Source organism: Schistocerca americana, chromosome 2, assembly GCF_021461395.2.
Source record: "Schistocerca americana isolate TAMUIC-IGC-003095 chromosome 2, iqSchAmer2.1, whole genome shotgun sequence".
Lineage (NCBI taxonomy): Eukaryota > Metazoa > Arthropoda > Insecta > Orthoptera > Acrididae > Schistocerca > Schistocerca americana.
Genome location: NC_060120.1, coordinates 524282612 through 524308356, shown reverse-complemented (window position 1 = coordinate 524308356; position 25745 = coordinate 524282612). Strand labels below are relative to the sequence as shown.

Below are 25745 nucleotides of genomic sequence, written 5' to 3'. Positions count from 1 at the left end.
CGGCTGGTCCCGGCGGAGGTTCGAGTCCTCCCTCGGGCATGGGTGTGTGTGTTTGTCCTTAGGATAATTTAGGTTAAGTTGTGTGTAAGCTTAGGGACTCATGACCTTAGCAGATTTCACACACATTTTTTGAGATTTGGAAACAGTGAGGCTGCTGTGACATTAATATTTCGTGATGGTTAGACGACGTACGGTTTTGGTCTTTGACTGATTACAGTCAGAGTAGTGGAACAATACCAATACAAACCCACATTTCATCCAGTCTTCATCATCATCACTGTGTCCAGATAATTTATAAATCTCTCTCCCTACATTATACCCTGAACAAAGAGATCTACATCTAAAGATACATCACTACCTTGGCATTGCTGGAATTCACACGTAAGTGCCGGGCAGAAGAGTCATCGAACCACTTTTTTACTTCACTGTTCCACTGTTGGACCGTGTGCGAGCTGATTTACGACGCCATACTCTCCTACCACCCGAACATCAAATGATTTATGTCATCCTCACCCTCCCCTTGCCACAATAGGGAAAACCTGGTTGTAGGACAGACAGTAGATCATGTATGACACTTGGAATTCAAAATAGGGCTACAATTAAAATGCAGGATTAATTGTTCCTAATTGGATAACCTCTTAATGTCTCCCCAAGTTAAGTTCAAGGAGAAATATTCTCCCTGTTCCGCCTAGATAGTATCCGATATGACAGACCCCATCTACCATCGCAAATCCAATATAGGCAACGAAGTATCGCAGGGCAGGTGGAATTAACCATGAAGGGCTTCTTGCAGTAATTCAAACGTCACCCCTGTTCAAATTAGGTCTGTCTATATGGTATCACCATCAAGTATGGCGATGAAAATGGTGACTGGCCAAAGGATGGTTACCTATGTGACCTGTACTTAGCAAAAAACAACTCGTGCACTCATTTATCATAACATCTATAATATGGAGAGTTGTGGTATGATTTACAAGGCCACTTAAACAAAATTCCAAAATAATTTATTTTAGTTTCATAGCAATTAGACTGTGTAAGCATAGTACATTTGTTGTATTTTTAACGTCCTGCACCACATACATTGTTACATGACACAGTAGTGACAACACACTTGACACAAAGAGTTATTTTAAACACGGTGATTCATTTTGTAAGTTGCAATATGGATGGACTTGAACTGATTTTAGTACCTTCATGCTACACGTTAGTTAACCTGTGTGAGAAAATTACACTAGTTGTGTGTTTAATAAAAGTTCTTTACATGGTCAAGAATGGTAGGATGGAGGAGGTAGGTGGGAGGGGAAGCCGGTCTCTAGTATGCCTTTTCATGCTTGCTACCCTTTTCGAGGCGTGTTGTATTGCATTGCAGTAGTTAACATGCAACAGAAAAATTAAGGCAACATGTTGAGCATTATAAGGGCTTTCAGGTATGCTTTAGAGTCATACATACTTATTGCGCGTTATATTAATTTAGAAACTGAAGAAGAAACGTTTGGTAATATGAAGCGTGGATGAGGAACGTTCGTGTATGTTTACTTCAACAGATATCACGCTAACAGCACGCAGCATAATTTGCACGTCTTCGCCAACTGAACTATGTCTTCAGTAGCACTACATGTGTTTGTATTCCAAGTACCACGTATTTTGATAAAAAGATTTATATGATACGCATGTAGTGCCCATACAAATTTAGCGAAGCAAACCGTTTAATATTCCCCAACTTCAATGAACCAAGGCTTGTTACTGTCAGCGGAGCAGTTTATTGAAAATGTTTAGTTGTAACGTAGCAATGTATGGAATAAACTGTCGCAATTGCATCTACTTATCAGTAACCAAGAATATCCTCTGAAATCCAGAAAGATTCTGTTATACGAATCGATTTAGACAAAATGCTTTGCCATGAACGAAGTCCCTTATTAAGATTCTGATCCATTGGATAAATTCGAGATGTCTGCTGCTGCTCTCTAGTTCAATCCCATAGTTTTATAGAAATTTTTTAATCCCCTATATTCGTTAAAGTGTCGACAAGTGTCGTCTTTCTCCTAATAAATATATAAATATGTGCTGTCATCGCGCTCATACATCCAATGCAGACAAGTTTTGCTGCTTCAATGACATGTTTTGCTGCAAATTCCGTTTACTTTCACTGAGCGATTTTTTTTGTCCTAAGAGCATCAAGAGCATCTATAAAATCGGTTTAATATTTCTGAACTATTGTGATATATTCCAAAAATATATATTCCAATAATATTGTCCAAAACAGCAGCATTTACATTCCATGGTTTAAATTTACCGTTTTTTTAATTACAATGAGGAGATAAAAAGAGGACCACAAGGAAGTAGAGGGAGAACAAGCATACAATCAGACACCATATCTAAAAATTATGTTATTTCCTACAATATTCTAAACTGGGAAAAAATTCGGGAAACGTGTTGCGCTACGTATGTAAAATAATAAATGGTGAAGGAACTTTATTGTTGTATAATTGAACTGGAACCCGTCTTTTCATTAAGCCAACAAGGGAGATATTGCTACTAGTTCCAGTTTGTATCATTTATGAGACTCATACTTCACTGTTTGTCTACTGTTAAAAGATTGCAACTCCAAACGTTAACGTAGCGGTATCATGTAGCTATTAAATGGGAGAACCATGTGATCAAAACTGGTGCCAGAGGCAGGGTTAGTATGAGACTGTTCTGAATGATTCAAAGAACCGACTCGTAGAGGAATATCTTACATGATCCAGTAACAGACAGGATCTAATAACAGACCGGAATGGGTTTACGTAAAGGAGAAACTGTCACTATAGAGCAGTTAAGGCTTCAATGACTCCAAGTGTAAAAACGAAGAAAAAGACGTTACGAGATATATGAAAATATTCCTCCTTATCAGAATAGCAGGAAATAAACTGGAGTGTATTTGAGCTGTCACCATCGAATATTCATCTGCTCTGATGAAGAAGATGTGAAGCACAAATGGATGAAATCTAAAAGTACTGAAAACGCATCTTAACTTGTAAGTACCAAGTAGGCTTGCGATGGATCGCAAAGACTGACCACAGTTCACGTCGTATGTTACTAAGCCCGTCCTAAAAGAACGAGAACTTCAATAGAGATTTAAACGGTGGCAGATCCTTGTTAACAATCACAAGATGAAGGTAACCATGTGTTTGAAATTAAAATGTCACTAACCGATATGATCAAAAATCTTAAGAAGTATCGGACCTGAAAATGCGTCTACACTACCCATTCAGTCACCTTTTGGTCGTACTGGCACCTAAATGGAAGTTCATAAAGGGAAGGTCGAATTACTGAATTCGAAACTGTTTCATCATGGAATGAAGGCTCACCCAATTATCCCATAGCGCTCATTTGGTCGACGTGGACATAATTGATGCGCATAATAGAAACCAAAATAGCTCAATAGTGTAAAAGTAGAAAGTCATATGGACCTGGGAGATACTTGTAAGATCATATGCAGAAAATTCTTCCCTTGGAGCAGAAGTTTATCGTAAATTGCAGGACCAACGAAGCTTTCCAATCGATTTGAAAAAGCGAACGTGATTGGAAATTGGAAATTTGCTGTAAGTTCCCATGGGACCAAACTGCTGTGGTCATCGGTCCCTAGGTTTACACACTACTTAATCTAACTTAACAACTTACGCTAAGGACAACATACACACTCATGTCCGAGGGAGGACTCGAACCTCCGGCTTGGGGAGCCGCGCGAACCACGGCAAGGCGCCTCACACCGCGCGGCTAACCGCGCGGCTGCGCATGACTGAAGGCCTAAATCGCTAACGTACAGAGTGATTGAACACGTTTCACATTCACTCATTATGACTATTTTTGGACGACGAGAATCCTCTCCATTAGAAATTCACATGCATTCTGCAAACAGAAATCTCGTGGTAGCTCAGCTCCAGAGCGTGGACAATGTTGCCCACATTAGTTCCTCGTTTCTTTAATTATTCCGAAAGATATTCGATACAGATATGTGTCGCTGTAGATATAACTCAACACATAGCTATTAACGGAACAAAATCGACAGTTGGGAAGACAATTTCAAGAGCACCCAAAAGAAGGGCGACGTAGTCACTAGTGTTCACACTACACAGTGTTAAAAAAAATTATTCTATATTTGGAGAGGTGGCACTTTGGATTAAAACATGGCCAAAATGTCAAGTAGATATGTTCTCTGAAATTCATACCTCAAGAGCTCTGAGCACTTACTGATTTTTCAAAAGTGGTTCAAATGGCTCTGAGCACTATGGGACTTAACATCTGAGGTGATCAGTCCCCTAGAACTTAGAACTACTGAAACCTAACCAACCTAAGGACATCACACACATCCATGCCCGAGGCAGGATTCGAACCTGCGAACGTAGCGGTCGCGCGGTTCCAGATTGGAGCGCGTAGAATCGCTCTACCACACCGGCCGGCTATTGATCTTTGTTATTGTGAGAGACGTCTGTTATAGCGCAGGACGAACGACCTACGGAACGCAGTAAACAAATGAACACGTTCCTCTGTTATTGTCTGTGAATACAACATGCAATAAACATCTGTTAGTGGTTTTGCTCCAAACCGTATTCACAGTTCTGGGTAAGTGGAGCACATTCCTTAATTCTAACAGGACCAATTCGTATTTTTAATAGCTTGTGTGAAAAATTTATGTTACACTTTTTACTCTGAACTTGCCAGCACTAAGGAAGCGTGATATTACAGAGCGATGGCTCACAAGCATAGGATGTACGCAGCAGCAAGCAGATTACATTACGAGCTCTTGTTTGTAACACTACAACCCAGTGCCTCACGTACTCTTCAGCTACTTCATGTCCGGAATTCAAAACAATTTTCTTGAACAACATATATTTATTAATTTTGTCAGTAATTAGCATCATGAAAATATAATTTATGCTAAAAGAATAAATAAGAAATAATTATGCCAAATCGCTGTAGCAAATACGTTGACAATGTCGGAGATATTTTATTGCACGAAACACGAGTAATATACACTCCTGGAAATTGAAATAAGAACACCGTGAATTCATTGTCCCAGGAAGGGGAAACTTTATTGACACATTCCTGGGGTCAGATACATCACATGATCACACTGACAGAACCACAGGCACATAGACACAGGCAACAGAGCATGCACAATGTCGGCACTAGTACAGTGTATATCCACCTTTCGCAGCAATGCAGGCTGCTATTCTCCCATGGAGACGATCGTAGAGATGCTGGATGTAGTCCTGTGGAACGGCTTGCCATGCCATTTCCACCTGGCGCTTCAGTTGGACCAGCGTTCGTGCTGGACGTGCAGACCGCGTGAGACGACGCTTCATCCAGTCCCAAACATGCTCAATGGGGGACAGATCCGGAGATCTTGCTGGCCAGGGTAGTTGACTTACACCTTCTAGAGCACGTTGGGTGGCACGGGATACATGCGGACGTGCGTTGTCCTGTTGGAACAGCAAGTTCCCTTGCCGGTCTAGGAATGGTAGAACGATGGGTTCGATGACGGTTTGGATGTACCGTGCACTATTCAGTGTCCCATCGACGATCACCAGTGGTGTACGGCCAGTGTAGGAGATCGCTCAACACACAATGATGCCGTGTGTTGGCCCTGTGTGCCTCGGTCGTATGCAGTCCTGATTGTGGCGCTCACCTGCACGTCGCCAAACACGCATACGACCATCATTGGCACCAAGGCAGAAGCGACTCTCATCGCTGAAGACGACACGTCTCCATTCGTCCCTCCATTCACGCCTGTCGCGACACCACTGGAGGCGGGCTGCACGAGGTTGGGGCGTGAGCGGAAGACGGCCTAACGGTGTGCGGGACCGTAGCCCAGCTTCATGGAGACGGTTGCGAATGGCCCAGGAGCAACAGTGTCCCTAATTTGCTGGGAAGTGGCGGTGCGGTCCCCTACGGCACTGCGTAGGATCCTACGGTCTTGGCGTGCATCCGTGCGTCGCTGCGGTCCGGTCGCAGGTCGACGGGCACGTGCACCTTCCGCCGACCACTGGCGACAACATCGATGTACTGTGGAGACCTCACGCCCCACGTGTTGAGCAATTCGACGGTACGTCCACCCGGCCTCCCGCATGCCCACTATACGCCCTCGCTCAAAGTCCGTCAACTGCACATACGGTTCACGTCCACGCTGTCGCGGCATGCTACCAGTGTTAAAGACTGCGATGGAGCTCCGTATTCCACGGCAAACTGGCTGACACTGACGGCGGCGGTGCACAAATGCTGCGCAGCTAGCGCCATTTGACGGCCAACACCGCGGTTCCTGGTGTGTCCGCTGTGCCGTGCGTGTGATCATTGCTTGTACAGCCCTCTCGCAATGTCCGGAGCAAGTATGGTGGGTCTGACACACCGGTGTCAATGTGTTCTTTTTTCCATTTCCAGGAGTGTATTTCATGTAACAATAACTTCGTTGTGTTGAGAGAGCGGGTAGAGATGAGTTGTGAAGTTTCTGTGTTCTGGTATAGACGCGAGTGTGGGCGCGGAAATGCCAAATGGAGATTGTGATGGAAATGGTTTTATTATAAGAGGCAAGGCAAAATATCAGTGAACGAGCACGTGTATGGGCATAGTACACGGTCGCTTGAAGGTTTTTGAAATTAATGAAGACTGCTGCGTGTCGTAGCATAATTATAATTAACATTATTGCAACCCATATTGACGTCTTTAGTGTTCATTTTACGGATCTTTTCTACATCTAAGTTCACACAGTGCATTTTGCTTATTTGCCACATTATCTGCCTTGCTCACTATTTGCAAGATTTCAGAATTCGGTCTAACTTCAGTAAAACTCATTTATTACGTTTTTTTCATTTCTGCCGTTGTTGTACGCAGTAAACACTCATGCAGTAACAATTAGTTTGTAACTGTCTATATTCGAAAGGTAATCTTCGGATTAGATACCTTGTTTCTGTTAATAATTTAAAAGTTTGTACACATGTCACAATAAACCTTTTTATGCACTGAAGAGTATACACCGTTACATAGAAACCAAATAATGTGGTCTCATTTGTTTTCTCATTTTTACTGCATTCTGTAGACAGTTAGAAATAGCAAAGGGTTTACAGTAGACGAGAAGTGCTTCGCGGTAGCAAGGATGAACAAGTGCTCATGCCTCTTAAGGTGTGCATTTTACATACCATGTTTATTGGAATTTTTTTTTTGTTTTCGTCCACATAACACTCACTCAAAACATGCAATACATTTTTAACACACTGTATATAAATGATTTAGTGACAACGGCGGAAGGTTCATGAGATACATCGTGGACGATACTGTTGTCTGTAGTGAGGCTGCAACGTCTGAAGACTGCAGGAAAATGAAAATCTACGGAGGCTGGACGATTAGGGGAGATGTTGGAAGTTGACCACGTATGTAATTAAGTATAATGCATTGGGCATAAATAAGCGAAGAGATCCACTGCTGTTAAATTACACTAATTGTGACCAATCTCTGGAACTAGAACGTGCCTAACACTGATTATCCGAAGTGACCTGAAGTGGAATGACCAACCAAAACCGGTTGCAAGAAAAGCCATTGCCAGTGTCAGAATTACTGGAAAATTCTTAAGACAGTATAATTCTCCCACGAAAGAGATAGCTTGCAAAAAAATCTCTCAGTAGGTCCCCGAATACTTCTCATACGTCTGGAATCGATAGAACAGACATAGAGAAGATACAGTGAAGGGTGGTACGTTTAAACAAGGAGATGCTTGACGAACTCCACTTGTCATCACACCGATATTTGGCAACACCTAACACAGTGATATAACATTATGAGTTTCGTTTCTACCACTGCATTCACTTTTCATGCAAGCTGGTATTTCATCCATAAAGCGAATTTATCTTTATGTCGGTCACTTTTTCTCTACAGTCATTGTTTGGTTAGGACAACTGAATTCTCAGCAAACAATAAAAGTGTGCTACTCACATTTTCTGGTATGTGGTTCGGTAATTTCTACATTCACAGCTCATTCATTCCTCAGTTTGGTATCCTGTATATTTTCCTATCTTGTGCTACCCTATTCGCCTTGCAAGCCTGTAAAATCCATCATACTTCATTGTCTGTTTAGCGTTGTTTTGCCTTCGCGTGGCGCTTCTAATTTTCCCTTCGATTGCTCTCTAACTACTCAACGGTGTATACGTACTATTCTGATACACGCCACGCGGGATTAGCCGAGCGGTCTAGGACGCTGCAGTCATGGACTGTGCGGCTGGTCTCGGCGGAGGTTCGAGTCCTCCCTCGGGCATGGGTGTGTGTGTGTTTGTCATTAGGATAATTTAGGTTAAGTGATGTGTAAGCTTAGGGATTGATGACCATAGCAGCTAAGTCCCATAAGATTTGACACACATTTTATTCTGATACACATAATATTGGTAACTGCTCAGGTCATACTATAAAAGCACTGAAATTATTGATATAGACTACAAGAACGCCTTTCGTCGAGTACCTATTCACTACACAGCTCACGAGCACCAGCGAATGGAACAGTCCTAGAACACTCGATACTCTAAGCTGTTTTCTGACTATTACCTCGACAGTTGCGGCAGTGATCAATTCTTTGACGATTGCAGAAAGAGATTTTCACAACCTAACACTTCTTCAGGAACTATATAAAAGGAAGTAACGAAGGGAAAAAGGTTACCGTGAATGAAAATTTATGAATTCCGCCAATACTCACCAGCAACAAGCAACAGTGCAGCCTTCATTGTACTCAGTAAGAACTACTACTGCTTCTTGCGTTGTGTTTTCGTTTATATATATTTAAACACCCGATCCATCGGTTATCGTTGTGTTCCATTCTGATTTTCCCTTCCACGAACTGTGGTTGCAACAACAAGCAGAGGATAGACTTTCCTTGTACATAAAAGGATGCTATCGATGGCTGTGTCATGTTTGTTATCAACAACATTTTACCAGCCACTGTCAAAACGACTTTCCTTGTACATAAAAGGATGCTATCGATGGCTGTGTCATGTTTGTTATCAACAACATTTTAACAGCCACTGTCAAAACGACGGGTTATCATACTGTCACATTGCACCTTTAATTTTTTACGTTGTGTGTCATTGAGATACAGCCAAGGAAATGAAAACACCAATGTCTACGGAATTTACATGCTACGGCTCACCAACATACCATAGCTGATATATCCATTTCTTCGGGGCAATTTATGTTAAAGCTGCAGTGGGAAGAGAAAATGACAGTAAAAAGGTGAGTCACTACAAATTGCTCACGGGGAATTTACATGCCATGGCTCACCATCACACCTTAGCTGATATTTCCATCTCTTCAGGGCAATTTATGTTAAAGCCGCAGTGAGAAGAGAAGAAGCTAGTAAAACAGCGAGTCACTACAAATTGCTCAAGATGCTTTTTTAAAATAGCACAAAAAAATTTAGGCAAATATCTTGAAAGGAACGTTCTTTTTCTTTCAATAAAATCTATCTATTAATGCAGACGTCTCAAATCCCGAAAAAGGGGGTATATTCGTATAGAGGTCACTGATCGTTTATACCGTTCACCTTGCTTTCGGCTTTCCGTTTTGAGCGGGAGAGTCTTTTACCTAGTGGATAGTATACCTAGGAGCACGTGATGTTTTTTTAGTCGCTATGTCAGTCTAGTTATTGACTTTAGAATCACATGAAGGAATGCGCTCTGGAGATCACTTCCTATATTTTTTTGTTGTTCTTCAATGTTGAATTTTGTTTTCTGCTGCATTTATAAATACTTCTAAATCTACACATTTCTGTCCTGTGTAATATATTGGAACTATTTGAGATCTGTTGTTAAATCTTCAGTTACGGATTGTTATGTCACGTTATATATCCTTAACAAATCATTTATCTTGTAACGGGAAACAAATCGTCATTATCCTTCGACACTAGCCGTCACGTGAATGACGAGACGAGCACTATTCATAAGGGCTAACTCCAGCTACACAATGCAAAACTGAAATTGCAGCCGGCCGAAGTGGCCGTGCGGTTAAAGGCGCTGCAGTCTGGAACCGCAAGCCCCCTACGGTCGCAGGTTCGAATCCTGCCTCGGGCATGGATGTTTGTGATGTCCTTAGGTTAGTTAGGTTTAACTAGTTCTAAGTTCTAGGGGACTAATGACCTCAGCAGTTGAGTCCCATAGTGCTCAGAGCCATTTGAACCAGCCATTTTTTTGAAACTGCAAATATCTGCTGAAACACCAGAGAAAAAGCACATAACGACTCTTAGGAGAGACACTCTGAATAACGTATAGACTGTAAACATATGGCGTCGGTTGTGCGCCATCTTCTACGCTGAGACAGTAGAATGTCTTTTACCATGGAACATGTCATATTTGCAACTTAACTGGTTTTCCTTAATGTACACACATCTTTACCTACCTTTAAAATGGAAATTTCTGTTAGGTTCCAAGGTCTTCAGTTTCAAAATGTATTTAATTGGTAACCAGTTTTTGATAAAGCTTCTGCCTCATTTGATATCACTTACTGAAAAATGGTTCAAATGGCTCTGAGCACTATGTGACTTAACTTCTGAGGTCATCAGTCGCCTAGAACTTAGAACTACTTAAACCTAACCAACCTAAGGACATCACACACATCCATGCCCGAGGCAGGATTCGAACCTGCGACCGTAGCGGTCGCTCGGTTCCAGACTGTAGCGCCTAGAACCGCACGGCCACGCCGGACGTCTCACTGACTGATTTTTGGCATGTAGTAAAGCAATAATTTAACAGCTAAACAATTAATTACGGTACTCATAAGGTAGTCCCGATAGCAATGTCTTAATTTCATATAATATTTTTACCTATGCAGAAGACTACGTTGTAATGGGGAACAAGTTTTCATACTTGGAGAAAACTTCGATTTCCTGCAGTAAGTATCACAATTTCATAAAAAACCTGCAATACGTTAAAAGTGAATGCCAACATTAAAAACTGGAACAAGAAAATATATTTACCTTCAATTACAGAACTGGCAACTAGCGAAAGTGTGTAAAGTGTTTCCAGTTAAAACATGATCCCTACGCTTTAGATACCCTCAAAGTCACACAAAAACGGGTTATGTAGCAAGTGGCGATGCTGCTTCACATCTCACTAACATCCCACACAGGTACACATACGTTCTTAAGATGACACTGTTAAGTTTCTTTGGTTTTCTTTGTAAATGGTGTTTTAACTGTTGCATATGTACTAAATCTATTCACGGGGACTAGAATAAGGGACTAAAAGAATTTTTTTAAATGTTTTAAATCGTGTGCACAGAGATGTGGGCCATACGGAGCTAAGATCATGGCCAATTTCAGATGCTCTGCTCTTCCCCCAAAGGCTTTTCTACAAGCCGATTATCTGCTCGTTCTTCCTATAAATGATCTGAAGAATTACGAACAATGCACACCGCTTCATTGTGTCCAGCTTCTGTAAGCTGTAAATTCCGATACTACTGCATCTTATCGCGTATTCTCCCACAATTTGCCTTGCTACTGAATCTTTGTTAATATAGTTATCATTTTATTAGCAGTCTGAGAAGGATATCCACCCATATTTTTCAATTAGTAAGTTTATTTGTCTTCAGTGGCTTTACGAAAAGAGAAAATAAATAACATTAAAAATTCCGGAAACGAAATGATGTGACGAAATTTTGACTGTCGCCTAGAACTAACATGGCAGAAACGAAGATACATCACCGTCATGAATGATGCAGTCGTTTTCTGTTCTAGTGGGCTATTTTCCTTTAAGTTTTCCAAAGTTACCCGACGCTGCTTAACGCGCATGCCTGGCTGGCTTTCATAAATATAGACCCCGCAGATGGCCTTCACCATCATTATCTGAGGTTGTGCTCCGTTTCTGATGACATCGTCGTCTTTCCTCAAGAGGTTCTTCCTCCTGCACGACAAAACACTTCGATACGGATGTAGCAACAGACACCCTAAAATTTTCTTCGGGTTTGAGTAAATCTATTATGCAAAGGAAGGAGATAAAAAAGCCCGAAACAAAGGATGCAAGTGGTAATTATTTGAAAAATATGCTGTTTTGATTAATTGTATTTAGTGGACAGATCCGAAAATTACAGAATAGCTGCTGAGCTTATTTCGACGGTTATTGTGAGTACATGAGGTGAATTCTGCTGCTATTGTGGTTTCCTGGTGCCTATGAACACAGACGTCACTCTCTTCTGCCTTAAAATGACTTCTTATCAGTAGGACAGCCATTTGGGCTTTACTGGCTCCCAGACGAGTCAGCCATTTCGTGCTCTTCCTCTAGCTGAAAACGCCAGTAAGACCTCGAGGATAGTGGACAGTGTGACTCGCTCCCCGACACACCTTATTTTAAACTGCCTCTTAATATGTAAAAAATAAATGGACGGAAGAGTTAAGAAAGGTAGTAAATGTGGAAAATTACTGCGGATGTTTTGTTATTTACTGTGGATAAACCAAATTGTCTTCGCTAGTGATTTGGCACATTGTAGTCACAAAGAATTAGCAATCCTTCTGATAAAGAGCTTGTGTTGTCGAAAGAAGTGAACATCAAGGGTTTAGAAATATGTTTCTGTTTTCGGTGGAAATATCTTCAGCATAAAATTTTTGTTTGGAAAACTTGCATCTAGAAGGGTACGATATGGATTACATGGCCAAGAAGTACACAGTAATTAGGGTCCTTCCACATGTCAGAAGTTCCCAGAGACTGAGGTCAAAAAATGCTTCATATGTTCTTTAGTCATTTTTCCACTTTTACTTGCTTCCACGTGTTTACATTTCGTGTGAAGGTTGTTTAAAATTTCTTCGAAATATTGGGCCAAAAATGCCTTTTGCTTCTTGAAAACAAATGTACAACTTGTTTACTAGGCTGCTTGTCATTGATAAAGCCAAATCAGTTGGGTAGCTATGGGTAGACCTACGCACAGACTACATTAGCTGTAGTTTCCTCTCCTCTGTAAGACAGTGTTGCTGATGATGACATTTCATACTGGATTTGGCTTTGGTCAATGTTCCAAACATTTTTTTTCTCCGCACGCTGTTCTGTTATAAACATATTCAGATTTTCCACAAAGCGGTGTGCTTTCTGATCGATAGATTTATAATCTTCTTTGTCCTTAAGTGTGACGAATGTAGTAAAATGCTTAGGTGAAATGGCATTGTCGATAAAAGAAGTCGAAGCTTTGAAATTGTCCAAGACAATCATTGAGAAGCTTCTAGTGGCCACATTTGCAGTTGTCAGTAGTGAACTGTAGACCCATACGAGTTTGCTCCATCGAACTACGATAGTACATGCTATTTTATATTTAGTAATTGTACAGATTTTTCTCTTTCGTAGTACAAGGGGATTCGACTGTTTTGTAAAGATAGTTCGTACTCGTTTTAACTGGACTGTACCTGGTGCTTTGGAGAGGAAAGATGTGTACTGGTTGAACAGCCACCTTCGGTTCAGCTTCCTCCTGCACCTCAATATCAGTGTATCTATCCATCGCAATATCATGTATTTCTGTGTTATCCCATTATATTTCTGAATTCTTATACTATGCAAAACATTCGCAAACTGCCTTCCGCTCAGATTTCATTTCCATATCCAGAAAGCCGCAACCTTGTCCCTAACATTAGGACAGTATTCGTAGGATTAATTCTCCTAATGATATCACTGTACACAGTTTACACGTTAATTCGCATAGGAACACTCCAACAGAACCATTCACAGTGTAGCTATACCATTCACGCTACTCAAGCACTTGTTACTGCAGCTGTAACATGCCACCGACTGACCGCACTACCAGACAAGTGCGGAGCTTTGCATGGAAATGACACAGACCCCTGCTATTTTTAAGAGCGAGTGTTACCCTAAGCATGGTTTCATGCGGTTCCGAACCTTCAATGTCATAAGTGTTATTTTTAAGAAATTTGTTTGTGGCCTACGGATGTCGGTAAGTGTGCAGTTTTGTACGACATACTTTGACGGAAAAAAGTCGCAGCACAAGAACGTTGTGCGGCATCGTGTTCGGCGTATGGCTCTGGCGGATCGCACTGCGTCTGCAGCAGCATTTAGAGCAGGAGTTGGCACCAAAGTGGAACAGAGAACTTCATACATTACTTCAGCTCTGAGGCAGTCGTTCTGTGGCGCGCATTTCTCTGACCCCAAACTACCGCCATTTGCAACTTCAATGATGTCAAGCGAGAGCTCATTGGAAGGCAGGAAGGAGGTCCTTCGTCTTCTGAAAGCTGGTTGTGCCTCTGCGCCAGTGATGGCCATATGTTGGCTACCAGGCCATTTAAGGGATTGCAGCCAACCTGTGTACATGCTAGAGGCATTGGACCTACACGTAGGGTTACGATCCGGGGTGCGGTTCCATTTGCCAACAGGAGCACTCTCGGGTTATCCCACGCACCCTGAATACAAATCAGCATGTCAATATGTTGATTCGACCTGTTTCGCTGCCATTGCTGAACATTATTCCCATGGCTTTTCTCCAACACCATAACGCTCGCCAGCATTCAGGTGTTGTAACCTAACATACTCTGCAGAGTGTTGACATATGATCTTGCCCTTTTAGATCACCAGGTCTGTCTCCAATTGAGCACACATAGCCCAAAATCGGAAGATAATTCCAGCGTCATCCACGGCCAGCATTAACAGTCACCGTACCGACCGACCAAATACAGCAAGCATTTAACTTCATACCACGAACTGACAGCAGGGATCCGTGCAACACAATGCGTGCATGTTTGAATGCTTGCATTCATCATTCTGGTAGTTACACCAGCTTTTATCTTACCAGAATTTCAAATTGACAGTGGCTTATATCGCGCTTGTATTAATGTGCGATTTTGCAGTGCTGATCACTTGAATATGGTACCTAAACGAATGTGTTTCCGGAATTTCATTATCGTGCATTAATTTCTTTCTTTTATTTGGCTGAGATTTCTTTTCGTCAGTGCATTTTGTAGGCTAGTGCAATAGTAGATCAGTACTTTGTCTATAGGTCGGAAGAGCTCGGTTCTCTTTATACTTCTACGTACCGATCATTCCCATTCCATACTTGGAAGGATCAGAGGTGGCTGGTTGCTCGTATGTATTCTTGCCAGCAACCAAGAGCTTAATTCCATCTTCAAAGTGTCCATGACGATACGTAAAGGGGTGCAAGGTATTCATAAATTCTGTCCTGGCAGGTTGCAGGAATTACTAGGTTTCCGCCGGATATCTGGAAGCTTTGTTAGAACATTTGTCAGTGGACACTCTTTCATGAGCTTTACACCACCCTTCCGTTTATGTAGCCTATACAATACGTGTCATCTTGCAGGGCGACATGCGAGTGTGAGTTCCACAGGCTAGCGCACTATATCAGAATACGCTGTGTGAGGTTTCATATGAGTAGTCAGTATAGTGGACAATATTGGAAAAATAATTCAAAGTCCAAAACTTTCTTGATCCTTACATCGGGCAATGTGATAGTCCCACTTCTGATTTACACACGTTCTGCTTTCGAGGAATTTGTGTTACGTAACTGAGTCCTATTGTAAACCATTAATTATTAAAATTACGTTTTGTGACTTGCATCCCCAGGAGGTTTCAAAATCCTTTTGCGAATAAGGCATGTGTCAGCGCCTGCCGTTGTGCTCCACAGCGGAGTGTTGTATGACAGAGACTAAGCGGACGACTGTTTCATCTCCATTAAAAGTCGACCTTCATAAGTGATACATACCGATGAGGTGGGTGAATGTTGAAGCGAAACATTCGTCAGAGTGCAACAGCTGTGGAATCTTTCGCATTTCTGTTGCATAAGACCCACCTAAAATAAGCGGGAATCTGCATAGGTTTACTCTATTTTCCTACCAGCTACGTGGGAGCAACTTGGTCCTCGATTCGTTAATCAACAACACTCCCAGCAGAATACGTATACTATCAGGGAGTACAAACACCCAAATAAACCGTGAAACTACAGTAGATAGTTCTCCTTATCGAGCTTCACTTAAAGATTGTAACAGAACACGTCTCACAATACGGACCATGTTTACAGCAACAAACGTGAAAAATGATCTTTAGTTTCGACGTTTTATACAACCAAAGCTTCTGAGATTTTTATAGTATACTTAAATCCGCTAATGGATTGAGAACTGCTCATTACAGTCGAGACACCAAATCAGCATGTAACGAACTTCGAATGTACACTGTTAAGCTCCATTTACAATTAACATTTAAATGAAACAAAGGTGTTGCGACATGTTGACATGTAAAGAAGTAGACAGAGGACAACTTCGGAAATAATTGGAAGCAGTAGGAGGAGTTACGCCTTATAACAGATAATGTTGATGGCATGCTAGAGAAAGCTGAAGCGTTTCTGTTATCTATCAGAACAGCGAGTATCTTAATTCAAACCTCATTTCACAAAACGAAAAAATTTTAATACCAAATCCTCTAGAATGTTTTAATTAGCGTACTCCTCTGTATGACATGTGGAAGATCTGGTCACTCTCTTCATGGACCAGAAGAGACATGCTTGTTCTCACTATTGTGCATTAGCTGCTCAGGAAAATATTTAATGTATAGTCGGAAATGCCTGAGAGAAGAAAATCGTAAACCGAGCTTTAGCACGCCATATACATCGACAACCAATAGACCAGCAGTGGAGACAAATGCTTTGAACCAAACAAATATGTGTTACCCTGCCACCTGCTGTACAAAGATCAACCTGCATCTATTAAATCTCCACGGAAAATTCTACACGGAGACAGGGAACTAGCAGGATTTATCAATCCTCGGCTATGGCACTACTCACCCCCTTTCTCCTCCACAATACTCACCATCCCTCCACCCAACACTGCCACCACTATGGCAATAGACTATAGCCACATTTATATCAAGGTCTAAATAAAGTGAAAGTCACATGATCACAATCACCAATCATCTCTGAACTCTTGCTGCAGACTCGATATAATGACGAAGGGGAAGAAGGATGTCAACAGCATTTTACAGGAATTTTGATGATTACAGGGTGCAGACGGAAAAGTTAAAAGTCCAGGTACATGTAAAAACTGTCTATATACGCTACCAGATGAACAGTTCACGCCCTTTGGAATCTGGTGCTAAGCATGACAAAGTGGTAGAACAGCAAAGTGTAGGCTACGCCTGGCTAGTGAATAGCAAGCATTAAACCACGAATTGTAGCTATAAATGTCTGTTTACTCCAAGCGGCAACATAATGAAACTGTGGTGTTTCTACTTTCCCCCTCGTAAACACTCTATAGTCAACTCCTCAAAAACCTTATTTCAGAACTTTTGCGGTTATTTTTCCTTCTTGGAGACATCAATTCACACACAATGTCCTACATGGCTTTATCAGCACCTATTCCAATAGTCACCAGAAGACTGTTTACAAGGATGGAATTGGTTTGACTCCTTAACAGTACAGAGACATAGGCAGCAAGGGTGCTGATAATCAGCAGTCTAGATGGCTCTTTTAGCTACATTATCACCATTGGCCTGGAGACAAAGGAGCAAAGCGAGGTGTGGACAGTGGGAAAAAATGAAACCCATCAACCATCTGGCAAGGTGATGCCAAGTGCTTTTTGCAACGGTCACAATTCAAACATACTCACAAAGGTATCACGAAACAGGTTAAATTTTAACATTGCATCAGGTTCCCTGGATACTTCATCACTTGCGTACCTTTGACAAGCTGTCAACAGTTACACTGAGATGAGGTGTACAGGGAACCGGATGGTAATTTAAAATTTCACCTATTTGATGATACCTTTTTTAGTATATCTGAAAAGAGTTTCCATAAGAAAATAGTGAAATATAATTGTAAGAAACTATCTAAAAAGACATGGCTTACTAAAGGGATAAAACTGTCCTGTAAATAGAAAAGGTTAATGTATCTTAGGGATAGGAGGAGTAATGATCCAGAAGTAGTGAAACATTATAATTACTACTGCACTGTACTAGGAAAAGTTATTAAAAAGTCCAGAGCTACGTGAATTATGTCTGAGATTAGCAAATCTGATAATAAAATTAAAACAATATTGGTAAAAGGGAAACAGAGCAACTGAGAGCACAGAAAGACTGTATATCTATCAAACTGAATGAAAAGTTTGTTAACAAGAAGTCAAAGTAGAAAACGCTATTAATAATCATTTTTAAGCGTTTGGAGAAAATAGGATCCAGCTATTCATTAGAAAATGCAAGGCAGCCTATAGAAGAGGAAATACCTATGCAATTTGATAAAATTTAAATCAGCCCATCTCTCCTAATGAAATTAGGAAAACAATAAATTCACTAAAAAGTAAAAGCTCACATGGAATCAAAAGCTTGTTCCCAACAGATAAGTATGATTCTCGTCCACACATGTAGTAGCTCACTGAAACAGAGCATTTTTCCAGATTACGCTGAAACATTCTATTGTTAAACCATTGCATAAAAAGGGGATTAGGTCTGATGCTAACAACTACTGCCCAATCTCACTTGTGACACCTTTATCCAAAATTCTTGTAAAAGTAATGTATTCTAGAGTAGCAGTAAATATTTTTATAAATGAAGCACTATCAAAATAACAATTTGGTTTTTCCTTTCACTGATCATAAGTTAAGTGCATTGAATAACCAAACAACATCTACTGGGATATTTTGTGATCTCTCAAAGGCTTTCGATTTTTTGAATCATGAAATACTTCTAAATAAGCTTAAGTATGAGTGGGACAGTGAACAAATAGTTTAATTGACATCTAACTGGAAGAATACAGAAGGTTGAAATTAAGAGTACAGAATGTCTGCAAAAATCAACACAGTCCTCTAACTGGGGAGGTGTCAAGAATGGTGTCCCACAGGGTTTAGTATGGAGCATTTATTGTTCTCAATATATATAAATGACTTACCACTCTATATTTATGGAGACACCATGCTAGTTCTTTTTGCTGATGAGACAAGTATCGTAATCACACTCAACAAACAAGAATCAGTCCAGGAAATTGTAAATAATGTCTTTCACAAAATTATTAAATGGTTCTCTACAAATTGACTAAGCAAATTTTGAGAAGACACAATATATACAATTCTGTACAGTAAATGGCATAACACCATTGATAAATATAGGCTATTAACAAAAGTCTGATGCTAAGTCAGAATATTCAGAATTTCTGGGTGTGCGCAGTAATGAGAAAGTGAACTGGAAGAAACACTTCAATGATCTGCTGAGATAGTTAGGTTGAGCTACTTATGCTATTAGGGTTATTGCAAATTTTGGTGATAAAAGTATCGGTAAATTAGCCTAGTATGCATATTTTCATTCAATGCTTCCATTTTGCATCATTTTTTTTGGTAAACTGAAAAAGTGTACATTGCACAAAAGCGTGTAGTCATAATAATAGATGGAGCCCAATTAAGATCACATTGCCGACATTTATTTAAAGAACTCGTGATATACACAGTACCTTCGCAATACATATATTCTCTTACGAAATTTGTTACTAATAATCCTTCCAGGTCAAAAGTAACAGCGATGTGCATGGCTACAGCACAATAAGAAAGGATGACCTCTATTGTTGGTTAAATCTTACTTTGGCACAAAAAAGAGTGAACTGAGATGCTACAAAAGTCTTTGGTCATTTGCCAAATGGCATTAAAAGTCTGATAGATAGCGAAAGAACATTTAAAAAGAATTAAAAGATTTTCTGAATGACACCTCCTTCAACTTAGTAGATGAATTTTTAGATATTAAATAGTAACTGTAAAAAAAATTTCTTGTAAAGAAAACTTATGTTTAAGTGACACGTTCCACATCATTACGAAATGTCGTATTCATGATCTATGGAAGAAGTATTAATGGATGTTAGTATCATCTTTCTTTCCCAGTATGGGTTTTGTGGTTTTAGATTTGTCCATGCGACTGAAGCTTTATCGAAGAAAGGACACAACTCATTCCTAACAAGAAAAGAAAATCTGTAATCATAAAAATTAGGATGGAGTTATTCGCCCAATCTTTTCTCACTGCCCATGGTGCGGTTCTCACTGAGGCGATACGGGATGCGTGATATGATGCAGAAGCAACCCGCAGCGTCGGAGCTCATAGATATATAACGAAAGCGAGTTACCCGGCTCACCTTGGGACGACAGCGACACGACACCATACGTATCTCTATCGTATCGCCCGGTGCTAGACGGAGTGCTGGTCACTGCACGCAACTCTTATCGTACGATACCCAGGGAGTGAAAGTTCAAGTCATCTGATTTGCCTTAAAACTGTTTTGTGTATAAGGAACGAAACTACATCGCCCTCTGTAGTTAATTTTCTTGTAAGGATCTTATTCTTCGCGTTAAAAAATGAAAATGGCTATTTTGGGAATCGCGCATATTCTCCGCTATGCAATCTTTCTCGTTGGACTGGCTGGTTCAAATGGCTCTGAGCACTATGCGACTTAACTTCTGAGGTCATCAGTCAAAAAAATGGTTCAAATGGCTCTAAGCACTATGGGACTTAACATCTATGGTCATCAGTCCCCTAGAACTCAGAACTACTTAAACCTAACTAGCCTAAGGACAGCACACAACACCCAGCCATCGCGATGCACAGAAAATCCCTGACCCCGCCGGGAATCGAACCCGGGAACCTGGGCGTGGGAAGCGAGAACGCAACCGCACGACCATGAGATGCGGGCGGTCATCCGTCGCCTAGAACTTAGAACTAATTAAACCTAACTAACCTAAGGACATCACACACATCCATGCCCGAGGCAGGATTCGAACCTGCGACCGTAGCGGTCGCTCGGTTCCAGACTGTAGCGCCTAGAACCGCACGGCCACTCCGGCCGGCTCTCGTTGGATTCTGGAAAAGTATTCGGTAAAAAAAAAATCTGCATCTTATAGCCACAGCCGTATAATGACCTGTTTTCGTTTCGTTACAACCCATAGTTACTGTGATACATCGGAAAAACGTAAAACATTGCCCATATCTTGAGAAGTTTGCAGTGAAAAATGTAATTGCTGCCAAGTCTACGTTTGGTATGTTTTATTACATCCATTAAAGCGTACAAACTATAGCTAACATCTTGAAATTGTTTTTAACGGTGGAATGAGTACCTCTTCCCATACTCGAGCAATACGTGAGACATATTGGGGATTGTCTGTAACCATGTTCGTAGCTGCACGCCACCTGCAACGCTATTGCTGCTTGCTATGGCTTGCTGTGTGAACTCCGGAGCTGCGTCGTGTTTCTGTTTCGTACGGAGCCAGTACAAACCGAATCTCGAAATGAAAACCTTACCGAAGTGAAGAGAGACCGAGGATCATGAGCTGATAGTGGTGATTGGATTAGTTTCAGACCATGGCCCTTGATTTCATATGTAAAAGATATCGGTTACTGAGCAGCTGGGCAAAACCAAGAAGGAGAAGTCATTTTTCTAATGTTCAGAGAGTGATTCTATTTCTTCAAACACATTGGGTACCCTTACGCAGAGTTTACCACTCACTGCTACGCTATCCATGATGACTGATCTCATTTCAAATCCAGCAATGTTTCCTCCGAATACTTCCAAGGCGCATTGTATTCATTACTTATGTAGGTGGTCTTGCAAACTTAAATTTTTCATGGTGGCGTCTCTAAGGTAGCCCACACACTTTCACCAATTTCCCTAATTGAAACGAGTGACTTGTCATCGGAAAAACAGGAAATCTAAAATTTGTGTCCTGCTTAGTCAGAGTGCCTGAAACTAATAGTTCGAAAAATTCGAAACTGTCTGGACTCCTTCTGTAGGATTCGTGAAATCTTTCGTATAGATAGACCTCACGAGAAACCACAGCGAAACTGTGTTTCACATTGAAAGCACTATATCTGTGTACCCAGTAATACCTTTCCTTTTTAAGTTTCTTGAGCTGTAAATAGTATGTCACAATAACGACCACTTCAGAAGAGATCAAGATTGCAACTGAGGCAGAAACGTGATTCGTGCTGTCTTGTCACATATAGTACGACGAGTCACAATCAGTATCGCATTACATATCGAATCATGCCAGTGGGAACACGAGCAGACGGCCGGAGTGGCCGAGCGGTTCTAGGAGCTTCAGTCTGGAACCGCGTGACCGCTATGGTCGCAGGTTCGAATCCTGCCTCGGGCATGGATGTGTGTGATGTCCTTAGGTTAGTTAGGTTTAAGTAGTTCTAAGTTCTAGGGGACTGATGACCTCAGATGTCTCATAGTGCTCAGAGCCATTTGAACCATTTTGAACACGAGCGCGGCACCGCCAAGCGTCGTGTCGTATCGCATATCGTATCATCTCAGTGGGAACCGCGCCTAAGAGATTCTGTAACAGAAGGCTAGTTTGGTTTCAGTTCCATTGAACAATTGGCTGAGCGCACTAGACGTCATTGGAATGCACCGAGCTTGTTGACTAGAGGCCGCAATGTTGTTAGGAGTCAATGCAAAGAAATAGCTCGAATAATAATAATCTGATTTCGTTTAAAAACATAAATTGCTGGTTTGATTTACGAATCTTAAAAGTTTAAAACATGCAATCGTGGCGTCACCAAAGTAACTACTATATTTCCAGCTAATTTCATTAGTACAAAAATGCTGGGTGTTGCTCTATGCTACAAAATGAAGACGAAATAATTCAAGTAGCATAACTGTTTCACAAAAAAGCTCAAGTTACGGGAATAATGCAGCCTTCTAGCAGCGAGCTTCAGCAAGGAAGAAAAAAGTTCAGAATGAAATTTTCACTCTGCAGCGGAGTGTGAGACGATATCAAACTTTCTGGCAGTTTGAAGTTGTGTGCCGGAACGAGAGTCGAAGTTGGGACCTTTCCAGTCGAAGGTAGGAGTGTAGGTACTGGCGGAAGTAAAGCTGTGAGGAAGGATCGTCAGTCATGCAGTGGTAGCTCAGTTGGAAGAAAACATGCCCGCTTAAGGCAAAGGCCTTGAATTACAGTCTCCGTCTGGAACACAGTTTTAAGCGTCCACAAATTTTCAAGACAGATATCTCTATATTCTGTTACCTTAACAAAAACCATTACAACCATTGGAATATTCTTTCATTGATAGCAACAGGAATTCATTGGAAACTTTGAAAATTTTCCTCCACAATGGAATGTAGCGAAAAGCCAGTTAATAGCAAACAATCATCACAGAGCGCCAGAAGGGCTTAAAATGTGTCTTACAAAATTTACTACTAGGTCAGAATGAATAATCATCAAGCACCACAAAGCTTAGAAATTGCTTTGAATTACTAGGTCAAGATCAGTACAGGACCCCAGACAATTTAGATATATTAAAAATTTCACTAGATACAAATACTGATTCTTACAATATAGGACATTCATCAACAGTCCACAGTGTCCGCTACATGACAGCCAACTCCCTATGCAGCATGGGCTAATCGACTCTCCTCTGAATGTCCAATGTAATTATAAAAAATAATAAAAAAAAAAGTGTTTAAAGGTTGGTCCTCTATTTGCCCTGCCTATCTCAGTAGGACTATTATTAGGTGAACCTCTTCAGCTATTCACTAAAAAATAACACCATACGCAACTGAAAAACCTGTCACTGTGAAGCAAGAGGAACTGACTGCAAGTAATCAGCGACTCACAGAACCCAGAAGCGGCCAAAAGATCCAATACGCGTCGTCCGCTGAGACGACCGAGCGACCGACCGAACAACCAATCAAGCAACGGTCGTCCCCTATGAAATCATGGGCAAAGTAAAAAGTTGGAAGTGGATCCCCAACTTACAGCATATTGCCAAGCGGTCGCTTCGACGGACGGCAACGCAGTGGGCGACGGCGGTAGCACACTTTCGAAGGAAAACCAGTAGCCATCAGCCTCTTGCAGAACGGAACGCATGGTCACTTCCCACATAATCGGCCAACCGTCATCCCGACCGCTTCAGCTCTACCTACTCCCAGCGCTGTCCAAACGAGGCTCGCACGCCACGAAGATTAGGCCCACCGGCCGCAGCGCGTTGGCAGCGCCACCGGACGAACAGTGGAGAAGCCAAGAGGAGGAAGTCGCACCGAAGAGCTATCGGTAAGAGCCGACACTACTCAGTGACTTTCACAAACTAAATGTATAAAGGGATGACGATTATCACCAGCGATTTAGTCTTACTTTCTTTGTCAGATGAAATGATTTGCTACACAGCCCCCTTGAATGTAGGTAGGGACCGTTCGAGAATATTTTTCACTCAAGCGAATTATGATTTGGCGCCCCCATCCCTCCGACATTTCCCATCATAAAAATTCTGTGAAGTATCATGGAAACCTGCATAAAAAATTACACTAAACCTGCACCAAGCGTGTAAAGGTGAAATCTAAAAGAGGTACAAAGCTGAACATATTTCTGTTGGAAAAAAACCGTAGCTGATAGGACAGCTCGTCAATATGATTTTTTTTTTTAAATATTGAAGAAATGTGCATATTAGTATCAAAGAGTAAATGTACAATGTAAAGACATTCTTTGTAACCATAGACATCTTATCTCATTAAGGCTTAGGTTTGCTTCACAAATTAACTATGGTGTCATATAACCAATACCTAATTCTGAACCAGTGTTCCAACCAATTTTATATCTCCATGAACTTAAGGAAAAATATTACATCCGACCAACCCGAACCAGTTAAAAAACAGCCTAATGATGAAGTAGTAACGATTAAAAATTGGGTCTTGACAGCTGGATGGGTAGAGAATTGTCAGTTTTGAACTATATGCCAGGCTGACTGGCCTGGTGTTACATAATTTTAAATCCTCAACTCCTCTGTAAGCCGGAATATCGTACATATCACAAATTTTATGACCGTTTTCATATAGCTTCATTTATAAAATTACTACTTACTGACTGGTTTGTATGTTCACAGTTCTCCTTGCCGTTGCTTATGCTTTTCTCACTATAATAGCCGCCAGACAGTTCCAAATAATAATCATTTGAAACAATTTGTACTAATAGAACTGGCTATTTTCCTTCTTTATTATCTGTATCTTGCGAGATTATGGTATGTTGTTCATATTTTTAGCTCTAAACTGTAATTCGATGAGTTTTTTGTCATTTGACGGTTAACTAGGGTTCGTCTTTTGTACTCGGGATTTTCCAGTTAACTACATAAGGCATCTTCCCTGCCTCGTAATTTTATCCTAATTCTATTGTTACTTTTACAATTGTAAAGCTACTTAGATTCAGGTACAGGCTTTTGAGCTTGAATATTTTTCGGCAGGTTTACAACCTAGCTCCTTCTCGGTAAAGATTTTAACTACATGCTGTCTTAGTATGGTGTTTGGTCTTGTTGGCCCTTAATACGAATGCATGTCGGTACTTGAGTGTAGCTAATGGTGATGTTTTTGGTGCATGTTCAAATCATTTTCACGATGTGAAAGGCATGTTGTCTTCAGGCAGTAACATATTACTTATGCAAAACTCTTTATTGGATTTGTTTCGTACTCACTTTTAATATTGCAACTGGCTCTCCTCATATATTTTGTACAGCAGTTATACTTTGCTTTATATCCTATTTTATTCTACAAAGATATTTTCTAAGGCTACTATTCATCTACTAGTTTAGAGATCTTAAAAGCAACGGAAACTAGTTATCATGATTTAACTATATAACGAAAATTTCGGCCTAAAGATTTAAATTTTTTCATATTAATTTTTTTTTTTTTTAATTTTCGTTAGTGTCTCGTTAGACCTCAGTTTTTCTTCCTTTCTTTTAGGCTTAATGTTTTCTGGTGTGTTCCATTTACATTTACTGTTTACCTTA

The 25745-nt window shown here is 40.8% G+C and overlaps 1 long non-coding RNA gene across 1 annotated transcript in view; it reads right to left on the bottom strand.

Moving 5' to 3' along the window:
* LOC124596306 overlaps positions 1-23907 on the bottom strand; it is a 39716-nt gene extending 15809 nt beyond the window's left edge. The window contains exon 1 of the long non-coding RNA XR_006978290.1: positions 23729-23907. This is a non-coding gene — a long non-coding RNA (uncharacterized LOC124596306). The remainder of the gene's footprint in view (positions 1-23728) is intronic.
* Between the last annotated feature and the right edge of the window lie 1838 nt (positions 23908-25745).